Source organism: Trachypithecus francoisi, unplaced genomic scaffold (genome assembly GCF_009764315.1).
Source record: "Trachypithecus francoisi isolate TF-2019V2 unplaced genomic scaffold, Tfra_2.0 Lachesis_group3, whole genome shotgun sequence".
NCBI lineage: Eukaryota > Metazoa > Chordata > Mammalia > Primates > Cercopithecidae > Trachypithecus > Trachypithecus francoisi.
Genome location: NW_022681468.1, coordinates 92,512,585 through 92,535,787, shown reverse-complemented (window position 1 = coordinate 92,535,787; position 23,203 = coordinate 92,512,585). Strand labels below are relative to the sequence as shown.

At 40.7% G+C, this 23,203-nt stretch overlaps 1 pseudogene; it reads right to left on the bottom strand.

The window, feature by feature from the left end:
• Positions 1 to 12,014: 12,014 nt before the first annotated feature.
• Positions 12,015 to 13,025, bottom strand: LOC117070157 (annotated as a pseudogene).
• Positions 13,026 to 23,203: the final 10,178 nt, after the last annotated feature.

Genomic DNA, 23,203 nt, shown 5'->3' with positions numbered 1-23,203 from the left:
GTCTATGAAAAATGGATTACCTGGGTACCATGGCATTCGCCTGTAGTCCCAGTTACACAGGAGGCTGAGGTGGGAGGGTCATTTGAACTCATTATTTCAAGTCCAGCCTGGACAACATAGTGAGACCCCATGTCTAAAATTTCTTTAAAATAATGACTAACTTTTCTTCCTCTCTCTTTCTCTCTCTCTTTCTTTCTTTCTTTCTTTCTTTCTTTCTTTCTTTCTTTCTTTCTTCCTTCCTTCCTTCCTTCCTTCCTTCCTTCCTTCCTTCCTTCTTTCCCTCCTCTTTTTTTTCTTTTCTTCTTTTTCTTTTTTTTAAACACAGGGTCTTGCTCCATTGCCCAGACTGGAATGCAGTGGCATAATTATAGCTCACTGCACCCTTGACCTCCTGGGCCCAAGTGATCCCCCCAGCTCAGCCTCTCGAGTAGCTGTAACTATAGGTACTTGTCACCACACCCAGTTAATTTTTAATTTTTTGTTGAGATAGGGTCTCACTATGTTGTCCAGTTTGGTCTCAGACTTCATGCTCAGTCCTCCAGCCTTGGCCTCCCAAAATGTTGGGATTACAGGCATAAGCCACTGTGCCTGGCTGACAACTTCACTTTCATGATTCTAATGTGAAACCAATATAATACCCTTTGCCACTTTGGAGAATTATGTTCATGCACAGATGCCTATATCTAGGAATCTAAGTAATTATTACAACAAATACATCAATTTAATACTCTCAATGCAAACATTCCTAAGAAATAATAAGGACAGAAGTTCTATTACTTCATTATGGAATAGTTACAAATAACATCCTTCAACCCATAGCCGTATTTATTGGATACAAAAGCAAAAAGAGAGGAAAATGAAACATTCATTAATCATTGGAATAAAAACTATAAATATCTAGATGTTTGTGAGTTTGTACCTGAATAATGGAACACAGTTCCTACTTTACAACCATAGAACCTGGCCTTGTGCACACAAATTCAATCCATTTTTCATCAAGGAACAAAACAATGGAAGAGCTGGTACTATTCTATCACTTGGTGAGAAAGACAAAGCTGAGAACAAAGAGTTAATATTTACCTGTCCAGAAAGCCAGCATTTTAGGACAGTGAGCTATTATCTTGGCATAAATCTAAAATTGAAAAAAAAAGTACAGAAGTAGAGTGAATTATAGACCTGAGGTTTTCTTGGATTTACCTGGTTTTGAGGGAGAGGGACTATAAAAGGTGAAGTATATCCTGGAGTTGGACTGTCTAGAGAAGAATTTTGTGTGAATGGGCAATTGTGTAAAAACTAAAATTATACATTTATAAATTCAAAAGATATAAATTATTTTCATTTAAAACACAGGATGCTAGGAAATTTCCTTTTGTATGACGTATGGCTGCTTGAACTGTCTTTTTGCACAACATGGCCTTTAATAATCTTTCATGGTAGTCAATGAAAAAATTCTTCCTATGTTGCCAATTTACTGAGCATAAATTACTGGGAACCTTATATGGAATAAATTATGTTCTTAAGCCTTCTCAGATGTGAAGCCAATAGAGATTTTAAAGCAGAAAACGAAATGCAAAATGTAGCTCGAAGGGGCATTGGTGTGCATTTGGAACCCTCTCTGGAGCTGTTTCCTCTCCGCCCCTGTGAGAGGATTACAGGGCCGCATTCCAACCTGAGGCTTTCTTAGCCACATGTGGCTCTTCAAAAACCTGCATGCGGTTTTCTTCTTAGATTTAAATACAGTGACAAGGAATACTGCAATGTTGATGTGGCGGTGGGCCCAAGAAAAAAACTGAACTCTGCTTGAGTCACAGACAGGACAAATAGGGAAAGTATCACTGACCCCAGATGTGCTGTTACCTGACTTGGGAGCCCTCGTTGAGAACCCGGCACTACCATACCCTTTTGTACAACCATTGTAAGTGCAATTCATGGGTACTCATAAACGCGAGGTAAGTTTAATTAATTTGTGGCTTTCCACATTGCTAACGATGAAGTGGTTCTTTGGCTGTTGAAAGGTGAGAGGGACTTGATTTCAATACAAAGATGAGATGCTGCATTCTCTAAACTGACAGATGGAAATTCTGCTTCCGAATTCGTTATTTGATGTGAAGGACAATGATGAAAATTTGAATCTGTGAAACAGTTCAGCAGGTCAAAATATAGTCAGACCACTAAAAGTTAAATGAATTTGGATATTAAAATTCATTAGGAAATACATTTATATGGCAGTTTCTAGGTTCCCTGATAATCATTTTGATGGCCTTTTCTGTATCATCTTAAGTTTGCTCCACTCTCTCTGCACTACTAAGATATGCAGCCTTGCTGGAATTTTGTGTCTATGCTACCTTGACATAGGAATGGAAAATAACATCCTTTATCAAAAGATAACAAAGATCTCCATGAGAGATGGAAGCTTTCTTGATCTTCTCTGGAGAGGGTGAGAAAGTAGAGGAAGATCAACCCCACCCAGATCCATGTCTAATTATCTCCTTTCTCATCTTAAGTATACAGCTATATATTGTCTATTAATGGAAAATTAGGTTACAATTATAATTGGTTAAGATATTAAAAATATATGAATAAAATTCAACAGTTTCCCCTTCTAATCAACCTCCCCTCCATAGTTTTTTTTTTTTTTTTAATAATTAATTTTTGGAAACAGAGTCTCACTGTGTCACCCAGGCTGGAGTGTAGTGGTGCAATCATAGCTCACTTCAACCTGGAAGTCCTGGGCTCAAGAGATCCTCCCAAGTAGCTAGGACTACAGGCATATGCCACTGTGCCTAATTTTTTTATTATACTTTAAGTGTGCAAATTTGTCACATATGTATACATGTGCCATGTTGGTGTGCTGCACCCATTAACTTATCATTTACATTAGGTATATCTCCTAATGCTATCCATCCCCACTCCCCACACCCCATGACAGGCCCCGGTGTGTGATGTTCCCCATCCTGTGTCCAAGTGTTCTCATTGTTCAATTCTCACTTATGAGTGAGAACATGCAGTGTTTGGTTTTCTGTCCTTGCGATAGTTTGCTCAGAATGATGGTTTCCAGCTTCATCCATGTCCCTACAAAGGACATGAACTCATCCTTTTTTATGGCTGCATAGTATTCCATGGTGTATATGTGCCACATTTTCTTAATCCAGTCTATCATTGATGGCCATTTGGGTTGGTTCCAAGTCTTTGCTATTGTGAATAGTGCTGCAATAAACATATGTGTGCATGTGTCTTTATAGCAGCATGATTTATAATCCTTTGGGTATATACCCAGTAATGGGATGGCTGGGTCAAATGGTTTTTCTAGTTCCAGATCCTTGAGGAATCGCCACACTATCTTTCACAATGGTTGAACTAGCTTACAGTCCCACCAACAGTGTAAAAGTGTTCCTATTTCTCCATATCCTCTCCAGTACCTGCTATTATTTCCTGACTTTTTAATGATCGCCATTCTAACTGGTATGAGATGGTATCTCATTGTGGTTTTGATTTGCATTTCTCTGATGGTCAGTGATGATGAGCATTTTTCATGTGTCTGTTGGCTGCATAAATGTCTTCTTTTGAGAAGTGTCTGTTCATATCCTTCGCCCACTTTTTAAAGGGGTTGTTTGATTTTTTTCTTGTAAATTTGTTTAAGTTCTTTGTAGATTCTGGATATTAGCCCTTTGTCAGATGGGTAGATTGTAAACATTTTCTCCCATTCTGAGGTTGCCTGTTCACTCTGATGGTAGTTTCTTTTGCTGTGCAGAAGCTCTTTAGTTTAATTAGATCCCATTTGTCAGTTTTGGCTTTTGCTGCCATTGCTTTTGGTGTTTTAGTCATAAAGTCCTTGCCCATGCCTATGTCCTGAATGGTATTGCCTAGGTTTTCTTCTAGGGTTTTTATGGTTTTAGGTCTAATATTTAAGTCTTTAATCCATCTTGAATTAATTTTTGTATAAGGTGTAAGGAAGGGATCCAGTTTCAGCTTTCTACATATGGCTAGCCAGTTTTTCCAGCACCATTTATTAAATAGGGAATCCTTTCCCCATTTCTTGTTTTTGTCAGGTTTGTCAAAGATCCGATGGTTGTAGATGTGTGGTATTATTTCTGAGGGCTCTGTTCTGTTCCAATGGTCTGTATCTCTGTTTTGGTACCAGTACCATGCTGTTCTGGTTACTGTAGCCTTGCAGTATAGTTTGAAGTCAGGTAGTGTGATGCCTCCAGTTTTGTTCTTTTGGCTTAGGAGTGTCTTGGCAATGCAGTGTGCCCGACTAATTTTTACTTTTTTTTTTCTGAGATGGAGTTTCGCTCTTGCTGCCCATGCTGGAGTGCAATGGTGCAATCTCAGCTCACTGCAACCTCCGCCTCCTGTGTTCAAGCAATTCTCCTGTCTCAGCCTCCTGAGTAGCTGGGATTGCAGGCATGCTCCACCATGCCCGGCTAATTTTGTATTTTTAATAGAGATGGTGTTTCTCCATGTTGGTCAAGCTGTTCTTGAACTCCTGGCCTCAGGTGATCCACCCACCTCAACCTCCCCAGGTGCTGGGAATACAGTCTTGAGCTACTGCGCCCAGCCATTTTTAAATTTTTAAGAGATGAGGTCTTACTACATTGCCCAAATTGGTCTCAAACAGTTAGCATCAAGCAATCCTCCTGCCTAGGCCTCCCAAAGTACTGGGATTTTAGGCACGAGTCACTGGACCAGGCTTCTTCTTGGTAGTTTTAAAATTGTATCCACTAATTCCCTGATTCTCCCGACTTCAAGAGGTGGGGCCTGAGTCCCAGAAGTAACATTGTACAACTTTGGAGGCTGGGTGATAAAAAGCTGGGTAATAAAACATCCATTCTGGCTCTGGTGTGGGTGCATGCTCTTTCTCTTTCTTCCACTCTTGGATCGTTGGCTCTGGGAAGCCTTACAGAAAGGCCCACATGGTGAGAAACTGAAGTCTCTGCCAATTACCGCAAGGAACAGAGGCCTGCCAACTGTGAGAGTGAGCTTGGAACCAGGTTCTTCTACCACAGTCAACTCTTGAGATGACCTCAGCTTCACCTAGCAGCTTGACTGCAACCTCCGGAGAGACCCTGAACTGAAACCACCCAGCTACGAGATTCTCAGATTTCTGACCCTCAGAAACTGGGAAAAAATAAATGTTTGTTGTTTTAACTTGCCAAACTTGTGGTTAATTTTTTACATAGCAATAGACAACTAGTACACCCCTATGAGTGAAATTAGTACAGTGTCTGGTATTGACTAGAAAAGGCACTTAATAAATATTTGTGGAAGGCATGAATTAAAATGAATAAATAAAAAGTTTAATTTATGTCCTTCTACACCTTTCTCATTTGTATAGCCTCTTTGAAAGTAGCTTAACAGAAGAGTATTTCTGAGAGAGGATCTCTTTAATTATTAAACATTCAATCATTCAACAAATATTTATTACTGCTACTATTTGTCAATGAACCACTTTCTTCAACTATGAAATACTTGTGAGCCCAATTAAGTATCTGCCAAGCTTTCATAAAAATGTATTTATTGAATCTCTCCCTGAAAGACTCTCTGCTATAGAGGTTAAAATCCAGTTGTCAGGTTAGTTAGACACAGATGACCAAGAGAGGTGAAGGGTTAGTGAAAGGAGAGAAGTTATTTTAATACTGACATACTTAAAGTAATCATGGGTGAGAATGAGACCCATCACTGAACTAATAAGGAATAATAAGGATGGGTGTAAATAATGCAAGGCATTCAACAGTTACTTGGAACAATTTGGGGGAAATGTAGCTCACTCATAGTCTCTGCAGTGTGAAGTGTGGCCAAGGTTAGTTTGGGGGTCAGGTGATCTGGGTTAGAATCCTACCACTGCCATTACGAACTATGAGAATTTATAGAACTCATTGAATCCTTTTGACCTTATTTTCTTCATCTATAAATTGAGCAGGTAAGCACTATGATTTAGAGTTTTTTGGGTTTTTTTGAGACATGGTCTTGTTCCATCCCACCCAGGCTAGAGTGCAGTGGTGCGATCATGACTCACTGCAGCCTTGAGAATTCCTGGGCTCAAGTGATCCCCCTGCCTCAGTCTCCTGAGTAAGTAGGACTAGAGGCACACCCACCATGACTGACTAGTTGTAGAGATTTTAAATTACACAAAGCATGCAAAAGGTTTAGCTTATTGCCTGGCATATAGTAGGTACTTGAAAAATTGTTAGCTCAAAAAAAAAAAAAAAAAAGAAAAAAAGAAAAAAAGGCTGGGCGTGGTGGCTCACGACTCTAATCTCAGCACTTTGGGAGGCCGAGGTGGGCGTATTGCTTGAGTTCAGGAGTTTGAGAGCAGCCTGAGACACATGGCAAAATCCTGTCTCTACAAAAAACACAAAAAAACTAGCCAGGTATAGTTGCACATGCCTGTAGTCCCAGCTACTCAGGGGCTGGGGTGGGAGAATTACTTGAGCCTGGAAGGTCAAGACTGCAGTGAGCTGTGATCCTGCCACTGCACTCCAGTCTGGGTAACAGAGTGAGACCTTCCTTATCTTGTTAAAAAAAAAAAAAAAGTTAGCTACTTTTTTTTTTTTTTTTTGAGATGGAGTCTCACTCTGTCACGCAGGCTGGAGTGCAATGGTATGATCTCGGCTCACTGCAACCTCTCCCTCCCAGGTTCAAGCAATTCTCCTGCCTCAGCCTCCCAAGTAGCTGGGATTATAGGCATGCTCCACCACACCTAGCTAATTTTGTATTTTTGATAGAGTCAGGGTTTCACCATGTTGGTCAGGCTGGGTTTGGAGGTTTTCAAGTCTCCTACATTGTTAAAACACTTTCTTGCTTATGTGCACCTCCCTCCTTTTACCTAAACATCAGTATGGCGGAATTGTCTGGAAATCTAGAGTCAGGAGGAATGATTAGAGTATTGTTGGCCTTCTCAGCTGCTCTAGGAGGAGCTTGATGAGATGGGATAAAGGCAACATGGACACAGGGGCAGTCTCTATGCTGCGTCCTCACACTCCATATGGCCTTCCATCCCACAGTGTTTCCGCCCGTCGGTTGGTCTCTCTTAAGAGACAATTTGGAGGCTCCTCTTGTACCAAAGTGACCTTAATGGTGGTTCCTGCATGTCTCTAACCTACACTTCTGAGAGGTGAGGTATAGGGGCCATTGCAGAAATAGCTCAACTAAAACATTTCAGGGCCGTTTAGTAAAAGAGACAAGAAATATTTTCTTGTTCATTAGTTGGCTGCTTCACCTTAACTTGACCATGGTTCCAACTGTGAGCCTCTCTGCATTTTCCTTCTTTCTGTTAATCTTACTAACCCTTCTCACTTTGCCAATTTCTTCCTCTACTTTCACCCACCTCAATCTCTCTCCTCCCTTCTTCCTTCCTTCCTTCCTTCCTTCCTTCCTTCCTTCCTTCTTCCTTCCTTCTTCCTTCCTTCCTTTCTTTCTTTTTCTCTTTCTTTCTTTATTTCTGTCTCTCTCTCTTTCTTTCTTCTTTTCTTTTCTTTTTTCTCCTTCTTTCCTTTTCTCTCTCTTTCTCGTTCTTTCTCTCTCTTTCTTTCTTGCTTGCTTTCTTTCTTGCTTTCCTTCTTTCTTTCCCTCCCTCCCTCCCTTCCTTCCTCCCTTCCTTCCTTCCTTCCTTCCTTCCTTCCTTCTTTCTTTTCTCTTTCTTTCTTTATTTCTGTCTCTCTCTCTTTCTTTCTTCTTTTCTTTTCTTTTTTCTCCTTCTTTCCTTTTCTCTCTCTTTCTCGTTCTTTCTCTCTCTTTCTTTCTTGCTTGCTTCTTTCTTGCTTTCCTTCTTTCTTTCCCTCCCTCCCTCCCTTCCTTCCTCCCTTCCTTCCTTCCTTCCTTCCTTCCTTCCTTCTTTCTTTCTTTCTTTCTCTTTCTTTCTTTCTTTCTTCTTTCTTTTTTCTTTTTTTCTTTCCTTCTTTCTTTCTGTTTCACGCTGTCACCCAGGCCTGAGTGCAGTGGTGCAACTATGGCTCATTATAGCCTCCACCTCCTAGGCTTAAGCAATCCTCCTCCCTAAGCCTCCTGAGTAGCTGGAGCCACAGGCATGTGCCACAAAACCCAACTAATTTTTAAAAAATTATTTGTAGAGATGAGGTCACCCTGGGCTGCCCAAGCTGGTCTTGAGCTCCTGGGGTCCAGCAATCTTCCTGCCTTCTTAGCCAGTTTTGTTCATTTTTTCCCCTTCCTTTCTACTCTGTCCATCTCTCACTCATGGTGAGGTAGGAGCTAAGAAAACAAGAGGGACTGTAACCATTTAGGTTCCTTTCTTTTCTTCTTTTTTCTTACTCATGTCACATACTTCCATAGCAGAGGCACTTTGGAATTTGCCAAGCAAATGAGCCTGTTTCAGATGAATCCATTTATATTTGAGTAGAGGTCTAGGGCTTATTTGGGCTCAGTAAAATCAAGTCAGTCTTTGGATAAAGTGAATAAAACATCCTTTTTGTTTGGCTTGCTATTTGGCTACAAACACACCATTATTCTTATTCTCATCTATTTGGCATTTCCTTGAATCGGTCTTCTTATCTTTTGGCAAAAACAAAAAGACAAACAACAAACAAACAAACAAACAAAATACCTCAAAAATCATGAATACATGTAATTTATTTTACATCAGCCAGTTTCAATATACTCCTTGGTAGGAGGGTAAATATGATGAGCACAGTTAGGAATATGATGTTATTTGCTAGATTTATTAAAGTGTGCTTATGATTTAAGGCCTTTGGATGACATCTGCAAATAAATATAACTAATGCATTAAATACAATGTCTATATTAAACCTACATTTACATTCTGCACATTTTTGTGTTAGCACATGTATCTTCATATTCGACATCTATTTTCCGATATTTAGTAATATAGAGTACATCTTTTAATTTATTGTTTAAGGTCCTGATGGGAAGAATTAGAAGACACATCTAACAAGATCTTGTAGAATGTCCTCCTCCTCTCACAGTGGTAGACAAACTCCATGGTGCCTCTCCTTACTCTCATCTCTCACATCACTTATTAAAAAAATATCCTAGCAGATCTGTGAGGTTTGCAGCTTCTTTTTGCTTTAAATTCATTAAGTGTAGAAAAAATATGCATAACATTGCAGTATATGAAAATTGAGAGAAAATACAGAAATTACCTGTATTAGTTAGGATAAGCCAGATTATGCTGCTGCAACAACTTAGCACTAAAATATTTATAGTTTAACAAAACAATTTCTCAGGCTCATTTCTCAGTCACACTACATATCAATTGCATGTTGACATGGTGATTCTATTTCACATACCCACTAAAGGGCCCAAGATGATAGAGGCAATGCTATCAATAACTGGACCAAATCAAATCACAGGGGAAGAGAGCACTGGAATAGTTCTTATGGGCAATGAAATACCCAGAAATAACACATGTCTCTTCTACTTATATCCTGTTGGCCAGAACTAATCACATGGCTAGGCATAACTAGAATGAGGTATGAAAAATATAGTCTTCTGTGTCCCTGAAAGGAAGAGGAGAGCCAGACATCAGTGAGCATTCTTGATGGCCGCCACATTACATAATTTAATCTTTTTATTATGTAGATAAAGGAAACTGAGGGCTAGAGAAAGCTGGTACACTAGGTCACAAAGGAAGCTAGTGGCAGAGGTAGCACTAGAACCCAGTTCTTTTGGTAACAGGTAATGTTTTTTGTTGTTGTATAGTAGTTACTCTTTTCTGTGTAGGAACTGATGGCACAGACATGTTGCACAGCTATAGATAAATCCTTAAACACGAATAGAAAAGATGACCTTGGCTGGGTGCAGTGGCTCATACCTGTAATCCCAGCACTTTGGGAAGCTGAAGTGGGAGGATCACTTGAATTCAGGAGTTGGAGACCAGCCTGGGCAACATAGTGAGACCCCATCTCTTCAAAAATTAAAAAATATTAGCCAGGCACAGTAGTGCAAGCCTCTATTCCCAGCTACTCAGGAAACTGAGGCAGGAGGATCACTCAAGCCCAGGAGTTTGAGGCTGCAGTAAGCCTGAGTGATTACGCCACTGCACTCCAGCCTGAGTGACAGAGTGAGACCCTGTCTCAAAATACAATACAATACAATACAATACAATGCAATAATTAAGCAGTGTTGCATGATGCAGGGTTAGACAAGTAGACTAATGCAACAAATAGAGTTCTGAAATAGATCCACGCATATATGGTCAGTTAATTTTCTTTCTTTTTTTTTTTTTTTTGGGACGGAGTCTCCCTGTGTCGCCCAGGCTGGAGTGCAGTGGTGCGATCTTGGCTCACTGCAACTTCTGCCTCCCGGGTTCAAGCGATTCTCTTGCCTCCTCCTCCAGAGTAGCTGGGACTGCAGGCACCCACCACCAAGCCCAGGTAATTATTGCATTTTTAGCAGAGACAGGGTTTCACCATGTTGACCAGGATGATCTCAATCTCCTGACCTCGTGATCCACCCACCTAGGCCTCCCAAAGTGCTGGGATTAGAGGCGTGAGCCACCGAGCCCAGCCTGGTCAGTTAATTTTCACCAAGCACACAAGGCGATTCAATGAATTTTTTGTGTGTGTGCCATATATTATCTGGAGCAATTGGCTATCCAACTAAAAACTGTGGCACCTATATTTCACATAAAGAAACAATAATTTCAAAAGACTGCAGATCTAAAGTAAAAGCAAAAATTGTACATTTCTAGAAGTAAAAAAGGGACTATATCTTTAAGAAATAGGGTAGGTAAAGTTCTTTCAGGCAGAACATAAATACAGTTTTTTCATTTGTTTGTTTGTTTGTTTGTTTGTTTGTTTTGAGACGGAGTCTCACTCTGTCGCCCAGGCTGGAGTGCAGTGGCTGGATCTCAGCTCGCTGTAAGCTCCGCCTCCCGGGTTTAGGCCATTCTCCTGCCTCAGCCTGCAGAGTAGCTGGGACTACAGGCGCTTGCCACCTCGCCCGGCTAGTTTTTTTTGTATTTTTTAGTAGAGACGGGGTTTCACCATGTTAGCCAGGATGGTCTCGATCTCCTGACCTCGTGATCCTCCCGTCTTGGCCTCCCAAAGTGCTAGGATTACAGGCTTGAGCCACCGTGCCTGGCCATAAATACAGTTTTAAAAATATAAAAATATAAATCATACCTTATTAAAGCAGAAAGTCCTCAGCATCAAAAAACATTGTTAAGTAAATGAATAGGGTTAGTTTTTCTCCATTTTTGAGAACTGGAGGAGGAGGTGGGAGGATCACTTGAGCCTCGGAGGTTGAGGCTGCAGTGAGCTGTGATTGTGCCACTGTACTCCCGTCTGGGTGACACAGAGAGACCCTGTCAAAAAAAAAAAAAAATAGTAGAAGAAGAATGACCTCACTGTGATTTCCAGGCCATATCCTCTAATGCCATGATGAGGGAAATTTTCTCTCTCTTATTCAGACAAATGTGAAACATTGACATTTACTACTACTATTATTACTAGTAATAATATCGTGCATGTACTCAGACCCTTAAACTTCTCAAAGCATTTTAAAATATATTTTCTCACTTGCTTCCCCATAATTTATCTGAGATAAGCAGATTCAGTGTCACTGACTTAATTTTATAGATACCCAGGGCAAGGACACAATGTGCTCAAGCTCACAAAACCAGCTAATGGTGACAGTAGGATTAGAATCCAAAACTTTGCCAAGCCATGAAAAACAATGAAATCATGTCCTTTGCAGCAACATGAATGCAGCTGGAGGCAATTATCCTAAGTGAATTAATGCCAGAACAGAAAACCAAACACTGAATATTCTCACTTATAAGTGGGAGCTAAACATTGGGTGCTCATGGACATAAAGATGGCAATATTAGACTCTGGGGACTACTAGAAAGGGGGGAGAGAGAAGGGGACAAGGGTTGAAAAACTGTTGGGTACTATGCTCAGTATCTAGGTAATGGGATCATATCATACCCCAAACCTCAGCATCATGCAATATACCCATGTAACAAACCTGCACATGTACCCCCTGAGTATAAAATAAGTTGATATTAGAAAAAAATAAATCCAGAACTTTGATCTTCAAGACCAATGCTAGAGTACAAGCCAGTCATTTTCTTCCCTTTTCCTGGGATTACAGATTTCTTCTTGGTGTGAATGAAAATAGTTGGATGACTTTTTTCAAGCACCAAGAGCTCTTTAGTAGCAGGGTAAGAAGCACAATTTGGCTCTTAATCTAGAATGCTTTTTCTAGATTCTTCTCCTTTTTAAAAATCTTAAAGCCTTTACTTTGAGATACTCTTTCATCCATCCCCTCACTCACGTACCAGTGAAAAAATGCATACTTGGCAAATGTGAGGTCAAACTTGTGGTCCAGGTGAGCCCAGTCCTCAGCAATGGCAATGGTGTTGCTCAACTTACACACACAGCTCTCTGTACCTTGGCCAGGTCTTCACTGGGTACCACAGTGGGAGGCTGATAATTGATGCCAACCTTGAAGTCATCACTTCTTCACAGCATCACAGCATCACAAAGTGAATGCTGTGGTTGGTCTTGATGGTGACAATGCCAGCATTGACATATTTGAGAACCGTGTCATCATGGTACAACAGGCAGCAAGCCATGTATTTACCATGGCAAGACTCACATTTTACCATCAGATTGACTGGCTCAAAGCAAACATTGGTGATCTTTGCTGTAGTAAGCTGTTCATGGTAGGCTTTCTCAGTAGAGACATTAGGGGCCTATGTGAGCAGAGGGAAGTGAATGTGGAGATAGGGTACCAGGTTGGTCTGAGGTTCCATCAGATCAATATTCAGGGCTCTATCAAATCTGAAGGAAGCAGTGATGGAAGGCACAATCTGGCTAATAAAGCAGTTAAGGTTAGCGTAGGTTGGGTGCTCAATATTGAGATTTCTATGGTAGATGTCATAGATGGCCTCATTGTCTGCCATGAAGCACAGTCAGAGTGCTCTAGGGTGGTGTGAGTGGTGAGGATGAAGTTGTAGGGCTCAGCTACAGCTGTGGAAACCTGGGGTGCAGTGGGGTTGGATAAATGGAGAGCTCCAGTTTGGACTTCTTGCCATAATCAATGGAAAGAAGTTGTTATATTGTATGTGCTCTGTGTATAAAATATTCAACATAATGAGATGATCAGGAACAGAGAAGGTAGTGAAACAAAAGGAGTAAATCCAGATCTACATATTTTCTTTATATTTCTACTCCCCAGTCCTTAGAAACTATCCGGGTCCTGACAGACTATAAATGTAACAACTGTAAATTTTGCACAACTGATAAATTATTTTAGATTAGTGAGATTGCCTTCAGTTGCGAGTAATAGAACCTCACTAGAGACTGGCCTAATTTAAAAAAGAATGTATTAGCTTATATAATAGAAAAGATCAGAAAAGAGCTAAGTATGCAAATACAATAGGACACTATTTTTTATCTCTTGGCTCTACTTTTCTTTGTGTTGGCTTCATTATCTAGTAGATTCCCTTCAAATGTCAGCACAGATGGCTACTAGCATTTCCAAAGTTATATCTTACTAGTTTAGCCTCTTTCTCAATAGTTGCATTAAACATTTCAGAGTTGATATCCATAGGTCTTGATTGGGTAACATATCCAGCCTTGAAAAAAATCACCATCATTCTGATTGGCTGGGCTTAGGTCACCTGCCAACTGCTGGAAACAATGGGTGGAGTTAGCACCACTTAAACCTTAAGGACCAAAAAAGGAGAAAGGGAATGGTATCCTAAAGGAAAAATCAAAGAACTGGACAGAGAAAAATTACACATACCTATTCTAGTACTCAGCTACATGCTTTAGTACTCAACAAATGCAGGAGGGAACATAAATTATTATAGTCAAGGGTGACCTGACTTTGCTTAACTGAAAGCAAAGAGGGTTGTGATGCTAAGGACAGGTGGAAAAATCTGATAGATTAAACGTTTTTAAGTTACCTTCTCTTTAACACTACATTTCCCCAGAGCTTTGCACATGTAGTAGGATTAGACAACATCTTTTGCATTTGTATTTTTTACAGAAAAATATATTGGTGGAGAGAAGTTATGTAGGCTATAAAACAAAATTTTAAAACCTTGTAAGTGATCAGTATTCTCCAAATAGATAATCGTTTGGATATTTACTAATATACGGATGTAAAGATGCTGGTCTGTTCTTCAGATAAGATTATTTTTTAACTCCAGGGAAATCCCTGTGATTCACCTTTGCTTAATCTGCAAACAGTGTTGATTCCAAGCACAACTATGTTTAGAATGGGAACCTTGTCTTTGTGTCCTATTTTTCTACAGGTGGCAATTACTGTTTCCTCAAGCCTGGAGTGTATGGTTATGGGACAGCCACTTCCTCCTTCAAATCACATCCATTAATCTGTGTGGGCAAAGTCCATCACTATCATCTCTTGACCATATTTGGCTTAGGTGGAACAGATTTTCAACTGTCACAAGTAAAATACTCCCTACAGACCAGCTAAATTCATACAAACCCAACAGACCGTGCTTTTTGTTGTTGTTGTTGTTTTTTGTTTGTGAGACAGGGTCTCACTTCTGTCACCCAGGTTGGAGTGCAAGGGCGCGATCATGGTTCACTGCAATTTCGACTTCCATTGCTCCTCCTAACTCAGTTTCCCAAGTAGCTGGGACTACAGGCATGTGCCACCATGCCCAGGGATTTTTTATACTTTTAGTAGAGGCAGAGTTTTGCCATGTTATTCAGTCTGGTCTCAAAGTCCTGGACTCAAGTGGTCTGTTCTCCTCAGCCTCCCCAAGTGCTGGGATTACATGTATGAGCCACTGTGCCTGGCCCAGACTACACTTTTAAAGAAAATTTATCAACTGATATTTATATAACACGTTCCTGTTTTCTAACTTCTGGCATGTAAACCATCTCACTTGATTATCATGGAAGCTTTGGAAGGCAGGTAGGGCAGATCATATTATTATTCTCATATCATAGGTGATGAAATAGAGATCCAGAGAGATGAGGTGAACTACTCAAGCTGATATGAGCAATAACTAATGTAAGTCTTCAGATTCTAGACCTCAAGTTGTTCTCAAGATGCCTGAGTTTGGGTGAGGGTGGCAGTGTTGGCTAGAAGTAACTGGGAAAAACTCTGGAATCCAAAGACTAAGGGTTTGAAGCCCAGTTATGCTGATTGCTGGTTGTGTGACCTCAGGCAGATTTCTTAATCACGTAGCCTCAGATTACTCATCTATATTGTTAAATCATTCTTTGCTTCATAGGATTTTTGTGATGATTAAACGAAGTAACACATGAATGGCACTTGGCAGGGCCTCGTATATCTCTCCTGCTTGAATGTATCAGTTATGTTACTTTTATTGCATATGTCCAAATTCAGATTCAATCTGCATTCACAAAGAGAAATGAAGAACTGAATCATTCATCTGTACTGTGCCAAGCTTCTGCCTCTATTAACCACATCTTTCAAGCATGGGTAGGGGGAAAGGGTGAATTGCCCCAATCAGTTGTTTACCTTGCTAAGCTTGCCTTCTAATAGCTTTTCTCCCCATTCTGATTGTCCATCACAAAGCCAAGTATATGTTATATATGTTCCAAAGATTGTAAGAGTAAGAGTAATTGGTATATTCTAAGAAATAAATCTAAACTCTACAATTTGATTAAATAATTAAGTATATAGCCATGTTAAAAACAGTGAAACAAAAATACCCATCTAAGTCTTTCTTCCTAGACAAAATAAGCTCCAAAGAAAGCATTTCTCCTATTTTACTTTGTTTTGAACTTTCCTCAGTTTTAGTGCATTACAGATTTTTCCCAGTGTTAGTTTTATTAGAGATGAACCAATTATTTCCATATACCTCCAACACTGGTTCTTCTGTAAGGTTGGCTTTGAATATAGTAATGGTCAAAACATCAGTTTCATTCGGTAGATCCTGGTGGTTTTGTAGAGTAAAGGCAAATGAAAATAGCATGTTCTGGGAAGGTGCAGTCTTTCCTGTTGACCATGGTTGATTCTTTCATTCATTCAGGACTATTGAACAGCCTGTCAGAAATGAATAAGAACAAGTGTGGAAGAAGAAGACCAAATCCCTGCCAAGTGAGCTTGCACTCTCATGGTGGATACAGAAAAGTAAACAGGCAATGAAGGATGGTGATGGAAGTATAGGGAGAATGTGAGCACATGCATGAGGAGCACCAAACTCAGACTGTGGGAATTCTTCTCAGAGACGGTGACATCTAAGCAGAGGGCTGACCAGTGACTGTGGATTAGCAAGTCAGTGTTTGCTGGGAGGAGGGAAGAGGCAACTATTTCAGGCCCAAAGAGAAGATGCAAGGGCTGTGAGGATGGAGTGAACTTCGCTGGTTTATGGCATGCAGAATTCTAAGAGAAACCTGGCAGGAGAGGGACTTAAGGAATTAGGGCCAAAATAGGTTGCTGGTTGTGTGATTGATTTTATGGCTGCTGGTGGCAACAAATTCCTCAGCATGAATTCTACCAAGTGAAGAAGTATTTCCTATAACTTGCTTTAAATTTCCTTAGCGTTAACTTCTCTGAGTGGCCCAGTCTCTTATGGCACAATGTAATAAGGATCTATCAGTTTTACTGCCTAGTACATATATTTAATGCCTAAGAGAGTGTAACAGTGAAAACTTCTCCCAGGCCTACCCGCAAGTTCATGAAAGTGGAAGTGACCCCACTGTTCCTCTGTCTCCCAGTGGAAAGATAAATTCCCTTAGCACCAGGCTTTCTGGGGACTAAATGAAAGCAACAATGACTCAGCACTTCACAACGTGCCAGGCACAATTCTAGTTATATTATAGTGATTTAAACTTCTAACTGTCCTATGCTGTAGACAGTATTGTTCTGCCCATTTTACAGGTGAGGATATTGAGACAAGGGGAGGTAAATGACTTCCACAGGGAAACCCAGCTGATGACAGGCAGAGGCAGAACTGGATCCCAGGTGGTCTGGCTCCAGAGAGTCCCCCTCCACAAAAAAGGCTGTAGCAGTTAGGTGTCCTGTGAGCTGATTCAAGAATGCCCTGCAGAGCTTCTATTGCAGTGTCATGGCAACTATAGAGCACTCCCCTGACATTTGCATGAAGACAGCAACTCTTTCATCTCTTTTTGTGGGGTGGGAAGGGTGATGGAAGGCAATGGTGGAGTAGTGAGGACAATGTTTCACTAAAACGTGCTTATCAAAATAAGCATGTATTTAAGCTACAAATTATAACAGCTATTGGAAATTATGGTGGTTTACCATGGAATAGATTTCAGACTCCCCCCCACCCTTTTTTTTTTTTGAGACGGAGTCTCGCTCTGTCACCGGGACTGGGGTGCAGTGGCCGGATCTCAGCTCACTGCAAGCTCCGCCTCTCGGGTTTACGCCATTCTCGGGCCTCAGCCTCCGGAGTAGCTGGGACTACAGGCGCCCGCCACCTCGCCCGGCTAGATTTTTGTATTTTTTAGTAGAGACGGGGTTTCACCGTGTTAGCCAGGGTGGTCTCGATCTCCTGACCTCGTGATCCGCCCGTCTCGGCCTCCCAAAGTGCTGGGATTACAGGCTTGAGCCACCGCGAACGGCCCCAGACTCCCCTTATCTTTACTTTTGCTTTATCTTTAACATAGGTAATGAAATCAGACAGGTCATTGTCTGTTAAAGTCTGTAACGCTTCCTGGTTCTCAAGAAGTGAAAATGAAACATTTTCTTTGCCTTTGCAGCTCTGCTACACTTTATTCAAATTCAAAGACTACTTTTTACCACGACTTAGTCAAGATTTTATTTTGTTGTGTCATTTTTAAAGCAAAATGTATCTTTTTAGAAGACTGTGTGACATGCTTCTGCCCCCAAATGAAAATGTGGACTCCAACCATACCTGACATGCCTTTTGGTTTCTCTTTCAGGAGTTCATGGATTAGAATGCCAAAGACACAACATTGGTTTTGATGCATTTGCAGTAACACAAATTGAAGTCCTGGCGACTTTATCCTGTTTTCATAAAAGAAAAAAAAGTTAAAGAGATGGGGAAGATAATAGCTAAAAAACAACCACAAAAATCTGAATTCAAACTGTGATGACTTTATCAAAGGACTTTCCTACTGACATTCAACATAACCTCAAAATTAACATCACCTTGCTGATATTTGTAGTTTACTCACAACTTTTCAACTACACTCTACTCTCTTTTGGGGAAAAGGAAGTTATGCATGCTAGCTGTTTTCAAGTTTAGCAGATGCACTTTGAAAATACTTGTTAGAGAGTGAGATTAAAAACAAAAACACTGTTTAATATTTCTATTACCAGGAACAAAATTGCTTCTATGAAAAAATATTTGAGGAACATCTTTAATTTGTTGCTGGAATTGACTTGTGTGTGTGTGTGTGTTGCTTAATTCTCAGTTCTGGTCAAAATCTGTCAAGTTGGATCAGGTCATTTGATCCTATCCTATTTCCAGTCTTCTTCTAGGACCTGTGAGCATGGGCAAACACTTTTTAATTATCCTGATCAAGTGTGGGGGACATCCTTTTGCTGACCCCACTTGTAATCAACTGTGATCTCCTAGAAGCAGGCGAATTGATTGCTTCTGTCCTCCCCAACTAGCCAGAAGAGTAGGTCATACATTATCCTGGCTCTTTGAAAAAATCCAACTCAGTGATTGATTTTATGGCTGCCGGTGACAGCAAATTCCTCAGCATGAATTCTACCAAGTGAAGAAGTATTTCCTATAACTTGCTTTAAATTTCCTTAGCATTAACTTCTCTGAGTGGCCCAGTCTCTTATGGGACAATATAATAAGGATCTATCAGTTTTACTGCCTAGGACATACCTTTAATGCCTAAGTAAATCTCTCTTATTTTTCAGTCCAGGCTTAGTAATTCTGACTTTTGAAATCTCCTGTCATGACGGAATCTACACTGCACTTTATTTCTTACTCTGCCCTGGAATTCAGCCATTCCTGCACTACATTTCTTAAGGTGAAGAAGTGAAAGATGAAGACACCAATCCAAGTGAACATGTATTATTCTCTTCTATAATGCTATTGTATTATATTCCCTCTTTTTTTCATTCTCTTGATTTCTCTGCACAAAAGAGGGAAATTCATCCAAAGCAACGGAAAATTTCCTTGAAAGATTTTTATCTAGTCACACTTACATACAGTGTAACGTCCCCCTCTTACAGCATTGTACAGTTTGGGATTTGTTTTTAATCCTGTGGAAAATGTCCTAACAGGGCTTTGGTGTATCTTTGTTCCAATTTCTACATACCTTGGGGAGGGGGTGAAGTTTCTTTTTATTAAATGAAATACACATCTACTTTATTAAATAAATAGGCACCTCAACCATTCATTGCTAATGAAACAAAACTATAAATAAAACATCTAACTATCCAAGTATTATGTTTTCTCTACATTTGCCCCAAAATGTGCCTCATCTCCCTGCACCTCCAAATAATATTTCTAGTGTTTTTCATTTTATTAGTTTTGCAATGTCACTGTCCAGATAGAATTATTTGATGGCTTAAGACAACTTTTGTAAGATTTTCAAGCCCTAAATTAAAAAATCATATTTCAATAAAACAGATCTTGTCATTTATTGGGATGTGTGTGAGAGGGACCTGCTGCTTCACACTCGTCCAGTACATTGCCTTTGAAATACACTTGAATTTGTGGAGGCAGGGTGTAGAATGACAAAAACAAACAAATCCCCACAATACAGACCAAACTGGGGTACGCACAGACAGATTGATTTTAATTTTATTTTAATTTTGGAGTTTCTGTGCGAAGAATGAGGAGAGAGAAAAATGGGGAAGGGGGAGATAGCATATTTAGGGTATGACAAATTGGGAATAGCTCTGCAGTGATCTTTTTCTTTTCTTTTCTCTTTTTTTTTTTTTTTTTTGTTTTTGTTTTTGTGAGACACAGTCTCACTCTGTCACCCAAGCTGGAGGGCAGTGGCATGATCCTGGCTCACTGCAACCTCTGCCTCCTGGGTTCAAGCGATTTTCTTGCCTCAGCCTCCCAAGTAACTGGGACTACAGGTGCATGCCACTATGCCTGGCTATTTTTTTTTTCTTTTGTATTTTTAGTAAAGATAGGGTTTGATCATGATGGCTGGGCTGGTCTCGAACTCCTGATCTCAGTTAATCCACCTGCCTCGGCCTCCCAAAGTGCTGGGATTACAGGCTTGAGCCACCACTGTGCCCCACTCTGATATCTTTTTCTGCCCTTCCTCTCTACCTTCTTCCTTCCCTGCCTTCTTCTTTTCCTGTCTTCCTCCTTCCCTCCCTCTTTTCCTTCTTTTTTTCGCTTTCATCAAAGGTTATTGTGCTAGGCACACTGAAAAGATAGACATGATCCCTGAACTTGCAGAGCAGAACCAGGCAGCCAAAAGCATTTGTATTAGGAGTCATCCAGGAGGAGCCATAAATGCATGGACAAGGAGCACGTGTGGCTGTGAGGGTTTCCTGTGGGAAATGACGCTAAAGCTAATGTGTGAAAGATGTGTGGAAGTGGCCAGGGGGAGGAATTAAGGGAAGAATAAAAAATCATCCCCAAACCAGAAAGTGTTCATCACAGCAGAGCTGAAGGAATTCCAGCAAGGCTGATGGACAGGGCTCCAGGTGGAGAGTTCTCCAGGAAGGCTATCCAGGCTTGGAGTGCTAGTCATTACTTTGAAAACAAAACTAATGCCAGAACTAGTTGGGGGAGATAGGGTGTTGTTTTTCCTACATCTAGCGAAGATTAGGTAGAGTTGGAATCATTATAATAAAATTATCTGACATAGCTACAGAACTCCAAAGAGGGGAACGTTAGAAATTCAAGAATATACTAAATGTCTGTATCCCTGTCCCCTCTCCCTAAATGAGGACGTGAACATGTGACATGGGCATTCCAGTGGGATGAGCTGAGTGCAGTGGAGGCTACGAGGGTTGTGAATTGGCAAAGAGGCTCACCAGGTGCAGAGAGATTTGTCTTTAAGGGCTCTCCTCTCACCATTAGGGACATACAATTTAGGGATACCGTATAAAACACTTTTTCAGGTACTTGATACTTTAAATTTTAATTTTAACTAAAATAACTGTTTTAAGAGACAGATCTTACTCTGTCACCCAGGCTGGAGTGCAGTGACACAATCATAGCTCACTGCAGCCTTAAACTCCTGGGCTCAAGTGGTCCTCCTGTGTTACACTCCCAAGTAGCCTGGACTACAGGAATGCACCACCACACCCAGCTAATTTTTATTTTTTTGTGCAGATAGGGGTTGCCCAGGCTGGCCTCGTACTCCCTTTCTCAAGCTGTCCTCCTGTTTGGTCTCCCAAAGTGCTGGGATTATAGGCGTGATCCACTGCGCCTGGCCTGAATACTTTTAAACTTTCTCTCGATCTCTCTCTCGCTTTCTCACTTGGTAGCCGAAGCCATAAAAGTCATAAAAATTAAGCAATTTGAGATTTCCCACCCAGGGGAAGGGTCACTATGTTGACAATGAGAGGAAATTAAAGGTTGGGGTCATGTTCTCTTTGCCCATCCTTCTATTAGTGCAGAAAGATAATTGCATGGCTCTGATTGCATGGAGAGATAAAAGCCCAATACTCTTCCACTCTTCACCACGTCTCCAGGACTGACAGCAGATCAAGGGACATTTGGCTTCAAATGGGGAAGAAAATTTGCTGGAAAAGGCCTCCTCAGAGCTGGGCATAGCTCTGTCTGATGGAGGCCTGACTTGATTCTAAAAAGAGTTCGGTCTGAGTCCATCCCCCTTTCCCAAATCATTTTAAATCTTGCTGAGTCATTTCAATTTCAAGTCTAATTAACTATCTGCTTATCTCTCTTAGTTGAGTCTTCAATGTCTTTTTCTGTTTGGGCTAACAAAAACAAATGGTTGGAAGGACTATCAAACATACAGATTCTCTTTTGCAAAGGTAGGGATATATTCTGGAGCTTGGTTAAGGGAGTCAGTGTAGGTTCCTCAGTCATCATCCAGTTTTGGACTTTAGCACTTTTTTTTTTTTTTTTTTTTTTTTGGTAGAATTTCACTCTTGTTGCCCAGACTGGAATGCAATGGTGCAATCTCAGCTCACTGCAGCCTCCACCTTCCAGGTTCCAGTGATTCTCTTGTCTCAGCCTCCCAAGTAGCTGGAATTACAGGTACGTGCCACCATGCCTGGCTAATTTTTTGTATTTAGTAGAGATGGGATTTCACCACGTTGGTCAGGCTGGTCTCAGAGTCAGGATGATATGTGTTAATTCAGATTCAAAGAGGCCCATCATTTATTTTGAAGTGAACTTTATATAACAGCAACTTGAACTGGAGAGCAATGCTTGTGGAATCACCCTGGGCAGATAATGCGCTTATCAGGCCTGGACAACACTATATTCCTCTGGATCCCTACATATTCCCCAGAACCCCTTTTAGAGTCTTTTGCAGAGAAAGTCCTCAAAACTGAATTAAGTGGCTGATCCAGCACAGCTAAGGGCATCTAAGGATGCCAGAATACCCAGCCCCAGTGTCCATGTCTGAACCTTGCCTCTAATCCCTTTCTTATTTCCAGTTTCAGATAGAAAAACATTCCATAACGGGGGTAGTCAATTCAGAATAGCTATGATGACAACAATAATGTAATAATGACCTAGACTGAGCACTCACTATGCATCAGACTGTGCTAAGCATTATTATATGTAATCCTTACAGAATCTGGAGGCAATATGTTCCTATTTCACATTTCTTATTTCTATTTCACAACTAGGGAAATTGAGCCTTAGGGAAGAACTGTTCAGTCACAGGGTTAGTGAAAGATGAATCCCAGATCCCATGTCAAGTTATTCTGATTCTGGAGACTGTGTTGTTAGTCATTACCCAGACTCACAAGCCTGGACCTTAAGGCACAGAAGGTTCTAGAAATGAAGAGAAATTTTTCTGGGCTGTATTACACTCAAAGCAAATTTAGGGTGAGAGGCCTGTCTTTGGGATTGATTATTTTCTTGTTTCCGTTGTTCTTCCTTTCCTTTGTCTCACAACTCTTTATTGAATTGTACCAGGAATTATGACGGACACCTGAGTGGGGTAAGGAGGCTAAACAAGAAAGATTCTGCTTGTTCAGAGCCCCTGCCCTCTTTCCATCCTTCTTCCCACAGGACTAATGAGCTGAACAATCCTAAAATATGACTATAGTCATGTCTTTGGGGGACTCCTGCAGACCCCTGTCTCCTACAATTCAACTTTTCAAGCCTATGTTGTAATTCCTAGGCAGAATTCTGAGCTCTGCTGTCATC